Raw genomic sequence first — 20,321 nt, 5'->3', positions numbered from 1 at the left:
AATGTTTTGTAGAAACAGGGTGCTCAGTAAGATATGCGAAATCATCAGGTCGTCCAAGCACATCTGACGACGTCGCTAAACGAGTGAGACAACGTTTTGTCAACAGCCCTCCGAAATAGAACCGGCGTGCATCTCGCGAACTGAAAACCCCACATACGGATGTTTGGCGTGTGTTGAGAAACCGTTTGCATTTGAAACCGTACAGATAGACAATCGTACAAGCAATAAAAGACTAACAAAATTACTCAAATGGTTCAGATGGTTCTGAGCACTATGGGACTTAACATCTGAGGTCATCAGTCCCCTAGAACTTAAAACTACTTAAATCTAACTAACCTAAGCACATCACACACATCCATGCCTGAGGTGGGATTCGAACCTGCGGCGGTGCGGTCGCATGATTCCAGACTGAAGCGCCTAGAACCGCTCGGCCACAACGGCCGGCACAAAATTACTCGCAAGAACTTCTCTGTTGATAAGTTGAATCGATTACACGAGGATGAACATTTCTTGGACAAAATCTCCTTTTCTGACGACTTTTCACTGAAGTGGCAAGGTTAACACACATAACTGTAGGGTTTGGGGCAGTGAAAAACGACATCAAACATTGCAACATGTTCGTGATAGCGCTCAACTAAACGTTTTTTTTTTTGTGCTTTGAACAAGAACAAAGCGTACGGTCCTTTTTTTTCCATGAGAGAACCATCAACGGGATAGTGTACCTGGATATATTACAATTTTTGATACCACAGATCGATGAGGATGACCAAGAACGAAATGTTTACTTCATGCAAGATGGTGCACCGCACCACACCACTACCTGCCTGACGTCCGGGATTTTCATTGACCGCTTTCCAGGTCAATGGATTAGCCGTGAGCGCCAATTGCATGGCCCTCATGTTCCCCAGACCTGACACCACTCTATTTTTTTTATGGGGGTTCATCAAGGTCATCGTGTTTGTACCTCCTGTGCAGGCTTCTTTACCTGAATTTAGAGCAAGAATTTACGCCGCCACTGAGCAAGTTACGCCACCAATGCTGCAGCGAGTTTGGGAAGAAACTGACTTCCGATTTAATGTGTGCAGGGTAACCAACGGAGGCCACGTACAACATCTTTGGTTTAAGGTAAAAAAAAACTTTATTTGTTTCTTTACAAAATAACACTAAACCCAGCTCTACATCTTCTTTAAATAAATGTATATGAATTTGTTAAAGTTGTAAAGTCCTTTCTGAAAGACCCTGTACAGCTTTGAAATTATCGTTTTCGACCTTCCCTCTCAAGAAATGGGTGTACTATATTTGTAATAAAATGTCAAATCGAAACGCCTTCAGTTGTCTGTATTTCCAATTTTATTTTGTTTTTGCTACTAGTTTTGGCGTTACATTACGCCATCTTCAAGCCCTCTGACAGAAGTGTAAGAAGAATCCCACCTGTTGTACAATCTAAATAGGGGCCAGCTACAGTCGCTGGTATCTGTAGATGTAGAAGTAGTAGTAGTAGTAGTAGTAGTAGTAGTATGCAAATGTCATGTGACTAGGGCCTCCCATCGGGTAGACCGTTCGCCAGGTGCAAGTCTTTCGATTTGACGCCACTTCGGTGACTTTCGCGTCGATGGGGATGAGATGACGATGATTAGGACACACAACAACCAGTCCCTGAGTGGAGGAAATCTCGAACACAGCCGAGAATCGAACCCGGGCCCTTAAGATTGACATCCTCTCGTGCTGATTACTCAGCTACTGGGGGCGGACAGTAGTAGTAGTAGTAGTAGTAGTAGTAGTAGTAGCAGTAGTAGCTTTATTCATCTGTAGATCCCTTTTTACAAGGATATAGGACATGTCAAAGTATTTACAAGTTTAGACCAATTTAAAATAAGCAAATTCGTAGACACATATTTACAGACTTCTAGTTTGAGACAATCATTAGATTTACTCCCGGTATACAATACTTTTTTAGAAATAACTTATTAAATAATGTAATGCCACACTGTTCACACATATCTCACTATCAGTCACTGCACATATTATACAGACATTGTTTCATAACACTTCACTCATTACACACACACACACACACACACACACACACACACACACTGGTGATTTCTGGGCCATTTTCTGTACCACAACTTCCCATTTGCTATCCTGAAAAACTGAGTTAGCATCCCTCTACAATGAGTGGGATGTGAGCTCAGAAAGAGGAAGAGGTGTTAGTATTCTGCAATGCATAGCTTGGGGGTAAGTTTATCTAGAAAAGGAAAAAAAGAAGGAGAAAAACATAGTGTGAAGGTGCTATGTGGAATGTTGGATGTTTTATAATCAATATTGTTATTAATTATTTTTATAACATTTTTTCATCAAACCCCTACTCTGTTTTACCTAAGTAATCCTTCAATGTATAAAATGACAGGTGCTCTTTAGCTACCTTTTCAAATAAATGTATCCTTGCAATTTCTTTAATCTCTTTTGGTAATTTATTGTTCAGTTTTAGAAAACGCTGTTTTAAGTTTTATGTTTATTTTTTCTTGGTAAATGTAAGCTGAGTCTATCTCTAGCTTCATGGTCATGGACAGAGCTGTTTGTGCAGTAATTACCAATGTTATTTTTCATCTGTACAACTGACTGGTAAATGTATTCACATGGAGCAGCTAAAATCTCCAGTGTTTTGAACAGATCTTTACAATGAGCTCAACTAATATTTTTGGTTATTATTCATATGGCTCTTTCCTGGAGTTAGAAAATTGTGTTCATATTTTGTGCGTTTGTTCCCAAAAACGAATGCCATAGCTAAGAATTGAGTGTACATATGAATAGTATGTAACTAAAATACATGCTCGTTTACACACTGATGATAGGATTCTAAGGGCATAACATGCTGATGACATTCTTTTTGCAAGTACCTCTTTGTATTCACACCACTTCAACTGAGAATAGAAATTGATGCCTAGAAATTTTGCATTTGTTACTGGGTCTATAGACGTGCCATCTACATTTAATTTAACGTTGTCATTTTTCCTCTTCAAACTGAAATTCATCGCATTTATTTTCTTTATGTTCAATGCCACTTTATTGCTTATAGACCATCATAAACTTCCTTGAGAGCTTCATTTCCTTTCTCGGGAAGGAGTTCATAATATTGCTGTGATCAGCGAAGAGAATTTTTTCATCATAAGTAATATTACTGGTAAAGTCATTGAAGTATATCAGGAATAGTATTGTTCCTAATATGCTACCTTGTGGAACCCCCATATTAATGTATTTTGGATCTAATAAGTGTTTTACTAAATGTTTCGATTTATTTGAAGTGTGTGTTATCTCTACTCTTTGTACCCTATCAGCTAGGTATAATAGAAACCAGTCATTAGCTATCCCTCTTTTTTTTAATGCTTCTAATTTCTTTAATAGAATTTTGTGGTGGACTGTATCAAACGCCTTAGAAACATCCAAAAATATGCTTGTGACACACTCATCTTTATCAAGAGCATTAAGTACAACGTTTGTGTATTCTACTATGACTGACTCCGTGTTTTTGCCACTTCGGAAACCAAACTGTGATTCACTTAAAAGGAGAATCACAGTTTGGTTTCCAAAGTGGCATAGTAGAATACACTAAAGTTGTACTTGATGCTCTTGATAACTGTGATTCACTTCAAAAATGTCCGCCATGATAACTGAATGGTCAGCATAACGGACTGCCGTCCTAAGGGGCCCGGGTTCGATTCCCGGCCGGGTTGGGGATTTTCTCCGTTCAGGGACTGGGTGTTGTATTGTCCTTATCATCATTTCATCCCCATCCGGCGCGCAGGTCGCCGAATGTGGCGTCGAATGTAATAAGACATGCACCAAGGCGGCCGGACCTGTCCCGTAAGGGGTCTCCCGGCCAATGACGCCAAACGCTCATTTCCATTACTTAAAAGATAGTATTTATTCAGGTAATTCATTAATCTCTCTTTCTTAATTGTTTTTATTATTTTTGAGCCTGCTGACAGCAGGGAAACTGGCTGGTAATTTTCTGTATCTTCTACATTATCCTTCTTAAGCAAAGGTACAACTCTTGCCTGTTTTAACTGCTCTGGAAATGTCCCTATGGGAAGGATTCGTTTATTATATTTGTTAAGGGGCCTTGTATAATCCCTATCCATTGTTTCACTACAAGCAGTGGTACTTCATCTAAGCCTACTGACTCTTTATTTTTTAGTTTTTGAACAATTTCATTGAGTTCATTCTCTGTGGCTGGAAGTAACATCATTGTATTTCGTGCAAAATTATTTACATTTGTTATATTTGTTTCGGAGAATTTTTTCTGTAACTTCTCTGCAATACTTGAAAAATGCTCGTTTACATAGTTTGCTAAGTGTTGTGGATCATTTATTACCTTATCCCTCTCCCTTAGCAGTATGTTATTCTGCGTTTGTTTGCCTGTCCCCGTTTCCTTTTTTATAATATCCCATATTGCTTTGCTTTTATTCTCTGCATTTTATATTATTTTGTCATTAAGTGACCTTTTTGCAGCAATCAGTACCTTCCTATAGATCTTTTTGCATCTATGATAGAAACAAAGCGGCCGCTACTTCGATCGTACAAGAGGCGGAATTCTTCCTACACGTCTGTCAAGGAGCGTGAAGATAGCGTAGTGTAATGCCGAAACTGGTAGCAAACATAAAATAAAATTGGAAATATGGACCGCTGAAGGTGTTTTTGATTTGACATTTTATAGTGAACAGCCCAGGTCCCACAACCATCTTGTATAAAGATGAATTTACAGAGATATTTCTAGTCTGTGAAAATAAAATTTGGTATTCAGTTAGTGAACGTAGTCATTACACCGCTCTCATAGTTAAATTGTCCGTAGTTTAAAAACTGATGGACTTTTTACTAACTCAGTTTCTTTAGTGTAAGAAAAGTTATGTTACGTCTTCAAGCTAGAAAAGTATTACCAAAGCTGAAACTTATGAATGAGAAGTTCAGCAATTATTTCCTAATTTATATATTAAATATCAGCTTGGTTTTTAATTCAAATTATATTTGAATACGAACATTCTTAGAGCACTTATAAAATCTCAGTTTCTATTGGTAAGAAACAAAATATGTTTTTGGTTTTCAGGAGTTTGTACGCTGTTCATCAGGCAAAGGACAATAGTTAAATCTGGACGCAGCATTGTCTTGAAAAAGAGTAATGGAACGGTAATCAGTCTCACTCAAGTTTTGCCATTCTGTGTATCTTTCATATTCACAACGTAATAAAATCCATTTTACTCTAGGTAAATCAACTAAGAATGAAATACAAAATCACGTACAACAACCAACTAGCCGTCAGTGGGTAATTAATCTCCTTGATAAGTATAATAGCACACCTAAGTTAAAATTAAGTAAGACGGAAGTTTGGAATACACGTATATCTGTTACACGACAAGAAAATGTATTGTGATGAATCAGTGCATTGCCACGAACTTGGAGAAATTTGTTGTGATTCATAAAAGTGGCTCAAAGCAGAAACAAGTAGTAGTTTTAGCATGCTTTCATTGGATTCCACGAAAGAAATGCAACATGTTTTACTTATCCCAAGATGGTCTTTCTGTCTTGCTGTTTCAAGAGACTACAGCTGCTGTTGTAGAAGAAAATCTAGAAAAGAAATTTCAAGTAAGCCTACGTCACAAGCACATTACACCTATGATGAATTAAACTTTGTAATATTAGGAAAAGAATATGCTAAACTATTGCAAAATATGAACCTAAAATTACAGTTAGCAAAACCACACCAGAAAAAATGAAACCCATTTCAGTTGTTCCTGTTAGCTGGGCAGTAAAGAAGTTACAAAACTGTTTGAAGTGCCCAGATGATGCTCGTAGTTCATCAACGAATAAACTTGGTTCCAGATGTGCCATCGTATAATGTCACCCCGCGCAACACTAGCGACGATTGTTTGTCATGTTAAAAAAATGTGAGATTTATTTTGTAGGATTTTGCTTGAAACATCTCGTATAATACTCAAGATGCAGTGCAAGAGTACTACTGGATGTATAATCAAGTTACACTTCATTCAGTTCTCGTATATATGTACCAACCTGAAGCTCCATCTGCTACAAAAAAAATTTTGTGTTGTGCATTTCTTTCACACAAGCTATGCAAAAAGTCCATGTCATAGCACAGGTGGCACACCAAAACTATTTGCAGCCAAAGACGATATTCCAAAGGCAAATGAGAATCAAACTTTAACAACAGAAGCCTTTTGTTATTTTTGCCAAAGAAAATGTCAGTATATTTAGGATAAATAATCATATCGACAGGATCTGTGAACTGTCATTGAAAAAGTGTCACGATGATCTCTAGCTTGGCAGAAGATTCCAGATTAGTCACCCAATCAGATCTCCGGAAGGAGACTGCCAAGGCGGGAGTAACCGCGAGAAAAAGATGGAATAACCGAAGGAAAAGCAACATACTACGAACCAGAAAGTGAAATTTCTTAAGTTTTAAAGTTCTAGGGGAAGTGGAAAATGTGAAAAGGAAGCTGCAAAGCTCTCTCTAGATATAGTGGGATCAGTGAAGTAAGGGAAAGGAGACAAAGATTTCTCGTTCGACGAGTGTAGGATAATAGCAGCGGAAAACGGTACAACAGGCGTAGGACTCGTTATACATAGGAAAGTAGGGCAGTGAGTGAGATACTGTAAGCAGCTCTGTGGTGAGGTTGCTCCCATCAGAATCGATAGCAAACAAAATCAACAACAATGATGCCGGTATACATACCGACGCCGCAAGCAGAAAATGAAGGGATACAAAAAGTATATGACTATACTGAACTGGTAATTCGGTATACAAACTAAGATGACAATCTAATAAGCATTTCAATTAGGAATATTCAACATGCTGTTCATGTATCACAAAAGGAGAAGGTATTCTTGGCCTGTAGGTACTGTAAGACTCAATTTGGATTACATAATGGGCAAACACAGATTCCGATATTAGGTATTGGAGTTTAGGACGTACCCAGGACAAAATATAGCCTCACGTCACAATTTAGTAATGATGAAGAGCAGTTTCAAGTTTACAAGACTTGTCCAGAAAAATCAATGCGTAAAGAGGTGGGACAGTGGTGTACTGACAAATGATGAGATGCGTTTCAGGTTCCCTGAGGCTATATATACTACCACAGTAGACAGTTCAGTTAGAAAGAATGGACATCTCTAAATAGAGCAAACGCAGATGTTGGACAGACCAGCGTAAGTACGCGGAACTTTGCGTAACGGAAGAAATACTTGACCGTCGACATAAGGCAAAAATACAAGTCACTTAGGAATGAAACAAATGGGAAGTGCTGGGAAGGAAGGCTGAAATGGCTTCAGGAAAAATGTAAAGAGAGCGAAAAGAGACTGGACTCGGAAGGACTGACTGAATATATAGGGGAGTCCAAACAAGTTTCGGTGAAATAAAAACCGAAAGGTGTTAACTTTAAGGGTGCAACGGGAAATCCCCTGCTAAATGCAGAGGAGAAAGTACGGGTGTAGGATAAATATATGGAAACACTTCGAGAAACGCATACCTGAACATAAATGCACATGCTAGCCAAACTTACAGGTTGCAGGATGTTGTTCGACCACGAACAGTTATCTGTGCAGTGTCTTCAAGTGTCGGTCGTGATCAGTTTTCTGTGTGCCGGGGCTAACTGAATTCGAACGTGGACAAAATGTCGGTGCTCATATGGTGGGTGCTTCCCTAACGAAGGTAGCCGAAATGATTGATACTTGAAGAGACACCATATGGGAGACTTGTACCGTATACGGGAAAAGCAGGAAAACACCAAACGCTAAGTCACACTGCAGACGATGTGTGTGTTGAGTTATGGTGACGAACGGTTATCGAAGAGGACAGTGACGAAAAATAAGAGGACTGCAGCAGCAAAAGTCACTGCACTGCAGAATTGAATGTCACACACGTGAAACCCATCAGCGCCAAAGCAACTCGAAGGGAGCTCCACAAGAAGGGAACTGCAGAGCAAGCTGTAATTAAAACCCAGTCTTCAACGATGAAAATGACGGAAACGGGAAAACGTGGTACCAAAGCCATAAAACGTGGACTATGGAGCAATGAAAAAAATTCGTCTGGTTCCGTGAGTCTTGCTTCACATTGTTTCCAACTTCTGGCCCAGTTTACGTCCAAGCAGTGAAACATGGCGGAGGTTCAGTGATGATCTGGGCAGCCATGTAGGGGCATTCCATATTCCATGTGCCTCATGGATACTCCCCGAGGCCTTACTACCGCCAAGGATTATGTGACCGTTTTGTCTGGTCATTTCCATCCCACGGTAGAACGTTTGTTCCTCCAAGACTACAGGGCCCCTGTTCACACAGCTCGTATAGTGCATGACAGGTTCTATGACCACGAGGACGAGTCGTCGCGTCCCCCTGGCTTCCAGTCACCAGATCTACTTTGGAGAGTGTAGTGTTGGCAGAAGCGCCCACACTGTGTTGCTAGAGGAGGCCGAAATGCTCGCGTTTAATTACACGCTGACTGGCGTGAGGTCTGGAACAGGACAATATCTTGAGAATTGTAAATAAAGTACGTAGATGATGTAATACTTAACTTTAATCTACAATTGTAGAACATCTCTCGTTACGATACATGTTTCATAATATTAATTATCAATTGAATACGGCGCCTTGCTAGGTCGTAGCAAATGTAGCTGAAGGCTATGCTAACTATCGTCTCGGCAAATGAGAGCGTAATTGTCAGTAATCCATCTCTGGCAAAGTCGGCTGTACAACTGGGGGAGTGCCAGTACGTCTCTCTAGACCTGCCGAGTGGTGGCGCTCGGTCTGCTATCACTGACAGTGGCGACACGCGGGTCCGACCTCGGCCGATTTAAAGGCTACCACCTAGCAAGTGTGGTGTCTGGCGGTGACACCACAGAGAGAATCCACTTCCACCATCGTTACCGGAACCTGCCACTATTTTGCAGGGAGAATGAATAATATTTCCTTGAAAACCCCACTCTGGAAGCTGTTTTGAATGCCCAAGTGGTTCCAATACCACACTGCGACAGCTGGCAGCTTTCCCTAAACGTAGATAAATGTAATATAATGCGCATACATAGGGGCAGAAATCCATTCCAGTACGATTATGCCATAGGTGGTAAATCATTGGAAGCGGTAACGACCGTAAAATACTTAGGAGTTACTATCCGGAGCGATCTGAAGTGGAATGATCACATAAAACAAATAGTGGGAAAAGCAGGCGCCAGGTTGAGATTCATAGGAAGAATTCTAAGAAAATGTGACTCATCGACGAAAGAAGTAGCTTACAAAACGCTTGTTCGTCCGATTCTTGAGTATTGCTCATCAGTATGGGACCCTTACCAGGTTGGATTAATAGAAGAGATAGACATGATCCAGCGAAAAGCAGCGCGATTCGTCATGGGGACATTTAGTCAGCGCGAGAGCGTTACGGAGATGCTGAACAAGCTCCAGTGGCGGACACTTCAAGAAAGGCGTTACGCAATACGGAGAGGTTTATTATCGAAATTACGAGAGAGCACATTCCGGGAAGAGATGGGCAACATATTACTACCGCCCACATATATCTCGCGTAATGATCACAACGAAAAGATCCGAGAAATTAGAGCAAATACGGAGACTTACAAGCAGTCGTTCTTCCCACGCACAATTCGTGAATGGAACAGGGAAGGGGGGATCAGATAGTGGTACAATAAGTACCCTCCGCCACACACCGTAAGGTGGCTCGCGGAGTATAGATGTAGATGTAGATGTAGATGGTCATGGTAATCTATTTTATTGTTCGTGTTTCCATATTTTTATCCAATCCGTCTATATAGAGGTACTCTGAAGGTCTCTAAGAGAAGGAGGACTTGTCTAATTATGTGACTGAGAAAGAAATGGGACTCGGTATGAAAGACGTAGGGGATTCAACATCCTGGTCACAGTTCAACAGAATTTTGGAAGACTTGCTATCAAATAAGGCAGAAGAGATAGATAATATATCTTCAGAATTTCTGAAATCATTGAGGGAAGTGGAACCCATACGAGTATTAAAGCTGGCTTGTAGAATTTATGAGTCTAGAGAGACACCATCGGACCTTCGGAAAAATATCATCCATACAATCCCGAAGACAGCAAGGGCAGACAAAGGCAAGAACTGTTGCTCAGTCAGCTTAACGCGTCATGCATCGAAGCTGCTGACAAGAATCGCACAGAGAAGAAAGGAAAAAAAATTGAGGATCTGTTAGGTGACTACCAGTTTTACTTTCGGAAAGGTAAGTGCACCAGATAGGCAGGTCTGATGTTGCGACTGATAATGGAAACAAGATTAAAGAAAAACCATTACATGTACGTAGGATTTGTCGACCAGCAAAAACTGATAACAATGTAAAATGGTGCAAGTTGATCGAAATTCCGAGAAAGCTATAGGGAAAAACGGATAACACTGCACTATCTACAAGAACTAAGACGGAGCAATAAGGATGGAAGACTAAGATCGAAGTGCTCGCATTAAAAATGGTGTAACACAGAGATGTAGCCCTTCTCCCCTACTGTTCTGTCTATAAATCAAACAAGTAATGACGGAAACAAAAAAGGAAAGGTTCAAGTGGGTGATTAAAATCAAAGATGAATACATATCAATGATAGGATGATTGCCAGACCCTTACTGAAAGTGATAAAGAATTACAGTGTTTGTTTATTGGGTTATCAGCCTAATGAGCAGAGAAGACAGACTGACAGTAAACGAAGACAAACGAAAGTAATGAGGGCAACAGAAATGAGACTTTCAATAAACTTTGCATCAACACTGACGACCACAAAGTAGACGAAGTTAAGGAGCTGTTCTACCTTGGAAGGAAAATAATCCACGACTGGAAAAGCAAGGGTGACATGAAAAGCAGACTAGAACAGGCAAACAGGGTATCCCTGGCCAACAGAAGTTTGCTAGAATTAAACATCTGCCTTAACCAGAGGAAGAAATTTCTAATAATGTATGTTTGGGGTACAGGATGGAAGTTAATCACAAACTGTGGGAAAACTGGAACAGAAGCGACTCGAGCCATTTGAGATGTGGTGCAACAGAAGAATGTTGAAAATTAGGGGGACTGATAAGGTGTGAGAAGGCTCCATAGCATCAGCGAGAAAGTATCAAATGAAAAACACTGACAAGAAGAAGAGACGAAGTAAGAGGTCATATTTTAAGCCATTAGGGAACAACTTGCTTCGCAGTAGAGCTGAGGGGTAACATGAAATTTTCTGAGGGTAAAAACAAAAGGATTCGATTGTGTTTCGGTCAGAGAACGAAATTATTTTTAAAAGATCATTAACAGCACATCACACCAGTAACTGTAATAATGGCCACTACGTTGCTGTAGAACCCACAGGGTATCATCATCATCATCATCATCATCATCATCATCATCATCATTATTATTTCCTTCACTTTCTCAGACGTTAAGTCCGGTTAAAAATGGAGTGACGCGGACCTTGATCAAGCGTCACTTCCTTTTAACTGTACGGTATGTGTTATATTGCATTTAGGAACTTTCGGGTAATTGAACATGTATCAATAATTACGGATTTCTGTAGTTGTATATATATGTTTGGATGTAGCTGTATTGCATTGATGTACTGGTGGATATTGTGTGGTATGACTCCTGTAGTTGATAGTATAATTGGTATGATGTCAACTTTATCCTGATGCCACATGTCTTTGACTTCCTCAGCCAGTTGGATGTATTTTTCAATTTTTTCTCCTGTTTTCTTTTGTATATTTGTTGTATTGGGTATGGATATTTCGATTAGTTGTGTTAATTTCTTCTTTTTATTGGTGAGTATGATGTCAGGTTTGTTATGTGGCGTTGTTTTATCTGTTATAATGGTTCTGTTCCAGTATAATTTGTATTCATCATTCTCCAGTACATTTTGTGGTGTATACTTGTATGTAGGAACGTGTTGTTTTAAAAGTTTATGTTGTAAGGCAAGCTGTTGATGTATTATTTTTGCGACATTGTCATGTCTTCTGGGGTATTCTGTATTTGCTAGTATTGTACATCCGCTTGTGATGTGATCTACTGTTTCTATTTGTTGTTTGCAAAGTCTGCATTTATCCGTTGTGGTATTGGGATCTTTAATAATATGCTTGCTGTAATACCTGGTGTTTATTGTTTGATCCTGTATTTCAATCATGAATCCTTCTGTCTCACTGTATATATTGCCTTTTCTTAGCCATGTGTTGGATGCGTCTTGATCGATGTGTGGCTGTGTTAGATGATACGGGTGCTTGCCATGAAGTGTTTTCTTTTTCCAATTTACTTTCTTCGTATCTGTTGATGTTATGTGATCTAAAGGGTTGTAGAAGTGGTTATGAAATTGCAGTGGTGTAGCCGATGTATTTATATGAGTGATTGCCTTGTGTATTTTGCTAGTTTCTGCTCGTTCTAGAAAGAATTTTCTTAAATTGTCTACCTGTCCATAATGTAGGTTTTTATGTCGATAAATCCCCTTCCTCCTTCCTTTCTGCGTAATGTGAATCTTTCTGTTGCTGAATGTATGTGATGTATTCTATATTTGTGGCATTGTGATCGTGTAAGTGTATTGAGTGCTTCTAGGTCTGTGTTACTCCATTTCACTACTCCAAATGAGTAGGTCAATATTGGTATGGCATAAGTATTTATAGCTTTTGTCTTGTTTCTTGCTGTCAATTCTGTTTTCAGTATTTTTGTTAGTCTTTGTCTATATTTTTCTTTTAGTTCTTCTTTAATATTTGTATTATCTATTCCTATTTTTTGTCTGTATCCTAGATATTTATAGGCATCCGTTTTTTCCATCGCTTCTATGCAGTCGCTGTGGTTATCCACTATGTAATCTTCTTGTTTAGTGTGTTTTCCCTTGACTATGCTATTTTTCTTACATTTGTCTGTTCCAAAATCCATATTTATATCATTGCTGAATCCTTCTGTTATCTTTAGTAATTGGTTGAGTTGCTGATTTGTTGCTGAAAGTAGTTTTAGATCATCCATGTATAGCAAATGTGTGATTTTGTGTGGGTATGTTCCAGTAATATTGTATCCATAATTTGTATTATTTAGCATGTTGGATAGTGGGTTCAGAGCAAGGCAGAACCAGAAAGGACTTAATGAGTCTCCTTGGTATATTCCACGCTTAATCTGTATTTGCTGTGATGTGATATTATTTGAATTTGTTTGGATATTAAGTGTGGTTTTCCAATTTTTCATTACTATGTTTAGGAACTGTATCAATTTAGGATCTACTTTGTATATTTCCAATATTTGTAGTAACCATGAGTGGGGTACACTATCAAAAGCTTTTTGGTAATCAATGTGTGCGTAGTGTAGCGACCTTTGTTTAGTTTTAGCTTGATATGTCACCTCTGCATCTATTATCAGTTGCTCTTTACATCCTCGTGCTCCTTTGCAACAGCCTTTTTGTTCTTCATTTATAATTTTGTTCTGTGTTGTATGTGTCATTAATTTCTGTTTAATGACTGAAGTTAATATTTTGTATATTGTTGGTAGGCATGTTATGGGGCGATATTTAGCTGGGTTCGCTGTGTCTGCTTGATCTTTAGGTTTCAGGTATGTTATTCCGTGTGTAAGTGTATCAGGGAATATGTATGGGTCTGCAATGTAGCTGTTAAATAATTTAGTTAGATGTGAATGTGTTGAGGTGAACTTCTTTAACCAGAAATTTGCTATTTTATCATTTCCAGGGGCTTTCCAATTGTGAGTAGAATTAATTGCTTGGGTGACTTCATGTTGCAAAATTATCACTTCAGGCATTTGTGGTATCATCTTGTATGTGTCTGTTTCTGCTTGTATCCATCGTGCATGCCTGTTATGTTGTACCGGATTTGACCATATATTGCTCCAGAAGTGTTCCATGTCTGTTATGTTTGGTGGATTGTTTATTTTAATGTGTGCGTTATCTATTGTCTGGTAAAATTTCTTTTGGTTTGTGCTGAATGTTTGGTTTTGTTTCCTTCTATTTTCACTTGTTTTGTATCTTCTGAGTCGTTTGGCTAATGCTTGTAATTTCTGCTTCTTTTCGTCTAATTGCTCTGTCGCTTCTTGTTGTGAGATTTTACCTAACCTTTTTCGTTTTTTTCCGAGATTTCATTTCTTATAAATTGTGTTAGCTGTCCGATGTCTTTTCTCAGTTTTTCTATTTTGATCTGTAGCCTGTGTTGCCATGCTGGTTTTGTGGGTTTCTTCTGTGTGTTGGTTGGTTCGGATCTCTGCCTAGTGTGTATATTTAGTGTAGTGAGTGCTCCTATATAAACCAGTAGTTGTAACTCTTCCATAGTTGTGTTTTCATTTATTTTGTTGTGTATGATTGTGTTGATAGTTTTTATTGTTGTTTCGACTTGTGGGTTATTTGGTGGTCTATGTAAGAATGGTCTAATGTCTGTATTTGTGTCTTTGTATTCTATATATGTTAGCTGAAATTTTTCTTCTATATCTAACATCTGTGTCACTTCGTGTTCTATTTGTGCTTGTTCTGGTGGCTGTCTTAAGATTTCGTTTTCCTCTGATTGTTTAATTGGTGCGTGTTGTTCTTTGTTTCTTTGCTCTGGGATGTTTGAGTCCATTACTGTATTTTCTTCTTCTTCTGATTGCACATTATTTTGTTCCAGTATTTGTTGTACTTGTTGTTTGATGTTTTCTAATTCTGACTGGGGTATCCTGTTATTTTTTATTATTACACGGATCTGATCAGCTAGTCGTTGTTCTGTTAAAAATTTTAATTCTGGGTATCTGGTAATAAATGTTGTATATACTTGTGATCTGTATCCAGTTGTGTTGGTTCCTAGGTTTGTTGCTTGGTAATAACAGAACGTGAGGTGTCGATTAACTTCATCTGACCATCTCATCCTCTGTCTTTGGTTTCCTTCTAGGGTGGTTGCAGGAAGCATATCCTGCAAAACACCTCTATTTGGATTTAAATCATTTTCCAGTTGGCTAGCAGTGTCGTTACCATTGTGGGCGGGCATAGGGTTCAAGCGTCGTCCCCGACCATGACGGCGCTTGTCCGAGGCTTCTTTAGTTCTGTCCTGAACCAACTAATCACACTAAAAGGGGGGTTAGCCCTATTAGTGGTTTGTTCTTTTCGTCGCCTTTTACGACTGGCAGAACATACAGGAGGCCTATTCTTTTCCCGGGCCTCCACGGGGATTATTATTATTATTATTATTATTATTATTATTATTAGCAGTTGTCCTACACAAGGAGCGAAGTCTTCCACTTTATTCCATTACAGAATAAGCAGTCAATCAATCAAGTGATTTGCGAACAGCAAGTGTATTGCAAACATTTTAACTTAGTTGATTTTTAATGGGGTACAGGACATGGATGAAGTTAGTGTCGCTAGGGAGAAGGGAGACGCAGAGGAAACGTGTTTTGTCTCGAGTGTGTAGCTTCAATGTGGACAGAATTCTCTTCTGAGAAGGAGTTGTAGGCAGCAGTCGCGATGGATTGAGAATTTGCTTCATCATTCTATAAAAAAAAAAGTTTGTAAAAAATAAGCAGTACCCATTGTCTAATTGACCCATTAGTATGTGTTTTAATAAAACACCTACAAAACCTAAATATCGTTTGTCTTTCGTCATTTCAAAAATAAGTGTTCAAAGAAAATTCTTTTTTCATCCTAAAGTTTAGTTAGGTGCTCAGAAAGATTGTAAATCACTGTACTACAGGATTCCGTATAGACTAAAATTATGGGGGAACTCTGAGTTTGAAGCAGGGTACATGTGCTACTCACAGATGAAGAAATTTGCGCAAATGAGTAATTCGTGGTAGGCAGCATCGAGCCAGTTAAAAAAAAAATCAGGCGTAAATTATCAATGAAAATCTTCGGGGTTGTTAGGCCTCGTCATAATTCTTCTACACGATAGACGTTTCGAACCGTATTCCACAAATATTATCAGTTGTATGTTGGGTGTCGTCGTATACTAATACAACTGAAATGTTCTTGAAATGTGTGGAACAACTAATTTAACACATTCTGATCGGCTGCTGACATCGTCGTGTTATATTATTGAGAAATTGTCTTGCTTTTAGAAATATATATATATGGAAATTTTATTATTAACAAAGTGAACATTGTTGTATATGGCATGAATTTAGCAACTGAGAGAATAAAAATTGATCAGAACACGAACAAAATATTGTTTGAGAGCCGCGTCTAACTCATGAATCTAAGATTGTCTGTAACACTAAGTTTCCACAATTTTCCTTCCATGTGTTTGATTCACGTAGTATAAAGTAGAAGTCACCTACTTGTATGTGGGCACCTAGTAAAGCCTAGGTCGCTGAAGAAATCCCGATTAGAATCCGCAATCCAGGGGTAGTTTAAATGTGTCATTGATGAATGTTTCCTTCACAGTAACAGAAAACAACCAAAGAAATCGTAGTATAGTGTATGTGACTAACGTAGTAACATAGAGGTAAATATATTACAATAAGCGTTGGCCATGCGATCACGTAGCCAGCACCCCCTGAAAGAAGAGCAAACAAAGCTGCCACCGACGTATTACAGTTCCAGAACATACCGCCGGCTTTCACGGCAAACACAGGCGCTTATTCGTGTTATACAAGGGCTTCGTTGTTTACCGGAAAATTCGCTCCCGCCCCCGCGTCAAGTAAATGTTATGACGCTGCCAGGAACAGCAACACTTCCCCTAGCAGTGGGCAGTGCATGACGAGACGGGCGCACTCTGGCTGCCCATCCAAGATGTTTTCTCCTCCAGCATCAGTGCTACCTATGCAAACTCCTAAAACTGGACTTACCCTCGTACATATGCCTACCTAGAAATATCTTTGTGGCGCTGACGATCTATTATAGTCTCATTCGGTTGGGTTGCTTTGGCAGCGTAATAAAATGTTAGATCAGTGCTAGTTTCCATCACTTCATAGTTCCGAAACTGTTACTTTTCTCCCACGGATTGAAAAATCCTAATAAATTCACGATGACATTTTATATTATTAGAAATTTTACAACAATTACGAATTTTAATCAATAAATAGTTAACACGGAAGCACTAGAGAACCTTAGTCGTTCCTTACGTAGAATCTGAGATGACATTTCTTTTTTCTAATTACTCGAAATACTTGTTCTGTAGCTGCATGTGATAGGTTTACAAACCTCAGAAGTTTCAGTTTTTCATTACACTTTCCAGTTTATTAACAATCTGATTCACTAAAAAGCTGTGTGCCGTAATGGTGGCAAATATTATAGGCAAGATCAACGTGTCTGTTCTGTACAACTCTTATACCTGGAGTCCCTCACCAAAATCTGTTCACCTGTCTCTTTTCTGCGGACAGTTGCACGGACCGGAGCAGCAGGGCATATCAATTACTGTAAATACATTAAAGCCTAGAAAAAAATCACACAACAGCAGATGCCTATCGTCCAGCAGTATCGTCTACTGGAGAAGTCACTTACAGTTATTACATGTTATAGATCCCCACAGGCAAAATAAAGCAGATGATAGTTTGTAGAGATTATAATGTTGATGATATGAAAGATTAAAGTCAAACAAATGATTTGGAAATGTTGCTCAACACTTATAAGTTCTACAACTATTTTCCTATCAGAAATAGACAGAAAAGTAGTACACTAACAGACGACATATTTGTAGGTGAATGGCCTCTCTGACCGTGATATATAACTCATTATAGTGAAGTGATACCATAGAAAGTAGAATAATTAATGAACAGAGAACAAAGTTTCAAGCAGCCTTAGGGGAAGATGACTTTAAGGTCGTATATAATGTGCCAATCTTAACCTTAAATTTAATGTGTTTATTGATAGAGTTATTTCAATCGTTAAGACCTGATTTCCCAAGGAAATAAAGTATGGTACCAGTAAGACACTAAAAAACTCCCACAGTTGTAACAAGAATCAAACTGTCACGTCCAAGAAAAACGATTTTTTTTTTAAATGGTTACAACAAACAGAGAAGTAGGACTGATTACATATCACAAGAAATACAGTGCTATCTTAAGGAAAGTGATTAAAAAAGAAAAACACCCTTGTTATCTCTCAAATTAACATATTGATGGAAAAATTAAACCTATATGGACAAAATAGAATCGGGAAATCAGTTAAAGAATGTGAGGTACGCTGCAGTCTGGCCTCTTTATGAGAAAATAGTAATGCAGATTTTAATAATTACTCACCATCCTCACTATTTAGCTCCTCCTCGAAGGTACCTAGAAATATTATGTATGCAAGAACCGAAACACATCTCCCTCAAAATAAGATACTTCATGACTCACATTATAAAAAATTTAAATGACAAAATACTGTCATTTATGCGACATGTCAGACGCATCTGATTAGTATTCTCCTACAGAAACTCAAGTATTATGGTTTAGTAGTAAATGGTTTACATTCTATCTAACTAAAAAGTTGCAATGTACGAATTACTTTCTAAGGAGGGCAACCACAGCTCAGAGACATTATGAATAACAATAACAACACCAAATTACCATTCAAATTATCGTAAAAATTTTAACAATTAAAAAGTAAAGAACGACGTGTTTCCAAAAACTGCATAGCTGTATGAAGGTGCTTTCCTGCAACTACCGGTTTCACGTCAACAGACGCATCTTCAGGTTTATATTGGATATATTTGGCTATATTTCCGTACTGTAGATGGACAATTACGGAGACTCAGCTTTCGGGAAGTTATCCACGTTATGAGTCAAAACATTATATTATGGAAATATAACCATTACAAACGTGAAGATGCATCCACACTGACGTAAAATCGGTATTGCAAATAAAGCACCCTCATACAGCTATGTGCCGCTGCGCGGGATTAGCCGAGTGGTCTGGGGCGCTGCAGTCATGGACTGTGCGGTTGGTCCCGGCGGAGGTTCGAGTCCTCCCTCGGGCATGGGTGTGTGTGTATGTGTGTGTGTGTGTGTGTGTGTGTGTGTGTGTGTGTGTGTTTGTCCTTAGGATAATTTAGGTTAAGTAGTGTGTAAGTTTATGGACTGATGACCTTAGCAGTTAAGTCCCATAAGATTTCACACACATTTGAACAGCTATGTGCCGTTTGGAAACACCTCATCATTCTTGACTTTTTAACTGTTATAGTTTTTATGATAATTTGAATGGTTATTGAGTGTTGACGAATGAAGGGTGGTACATAAAGAAACTCAGGGAGTGTACACAGTAACACAGGATCTTCAAAATGGGGAATAATCACCACAGATGAACCACAGAAGCCTATATTAGGTCCACTCCTGGTCTCGTTGTATGTAAATTATCTACCATGATATACCCAAGAAACAGAAACAGTTCTCTTTACTGAAGATGCAAGTATTATAATTAAGTCTTATGGAGAAATTTCAGGAATTGAATATGTAAATAAAATTTTGATCAGATGTTCGAAGAAAGACAATACATGCACTTTAGTACATCTGAAGGCCTGATCACGTAATTACAAATAATACGTAAGATAAATCAATAAATGAAAGAGAGAATTCGTAATTCTTACGTGTTTATATTTATAAGAACCTGAACTGGAAGTCACAAATTGTAGACATTGTTCAACGTCTCAGCGCTGCAACTGCTATATTACATACATCAAAACTCTGGGTATGAAAATGTTAAACAGTTGACTTATTTTCTTTCATTAATGCCTTATGCCATCATATTCTGTGATAAGTTGTCAATGAGGAAACGTTCGTTCCACAGATGTGTGTAATGTACGCATCGTGTCCAATTTAGGATCTCTTGTACATAGTTTTTTTTTAACTGTTGGGTACACCAACAACCGCATCACAATACACTTACTCCCTTATGAACTTTGTTGTTAACAATTGATTACCGCTTAAAGTCTCATTCATACGTACAACACCAGAAGGGTAAATAATATTCGCTGTCTTTAGTTCAGCCTTAGTGTGGCACAGAAAGGCGTAACATTAGCCGATCTATTTACAGTTTCAGATTAACCTGTATTAACTATCTGTGGTCCTAATTTTGAAATTTAAGAATAGTAAATACAAACAGGGACATATTAGTTATCAGCAACAAGACGTCTCAGAGTTCTTTCGCGAAACGGAACAAAAGGAATAGGCGCTATCTATTACTCTGACAATACTCCTATTTTATCTTACGCTCTCGAAATTTTACTCAAAAAATGCACAACTCGACACAAAGAGTGTTCAAAAATTCATTGCCCAAAGTAACAGGGATGATGGCGGTGACAAAAACAGTTAACACATTTCGTAAAGCAATCACGTAACGGAGATGCATATTGTTGGAGTAGTGACTATGCAGGAGATTATTGTGTGGGA

This window comes from Schistocerca serialis, chromosome 4 (genome assembly GCF_023864345.2).
Source record: "Schistocerca serialis cubense isolate TAMUIC-IGC-003099 chromosome 4, iqSchSeri2.2, whole genome shotgun sequence".
NCBI classification, from domain to species: Eukaryota; Metazoa; Arthropoda; class Insecta; order Orthoptera; family Acrididae; genus Schistocerca; species Schistocerca serialis.
Note: the sequence above shows the minus strand (reverse complement) of the source record.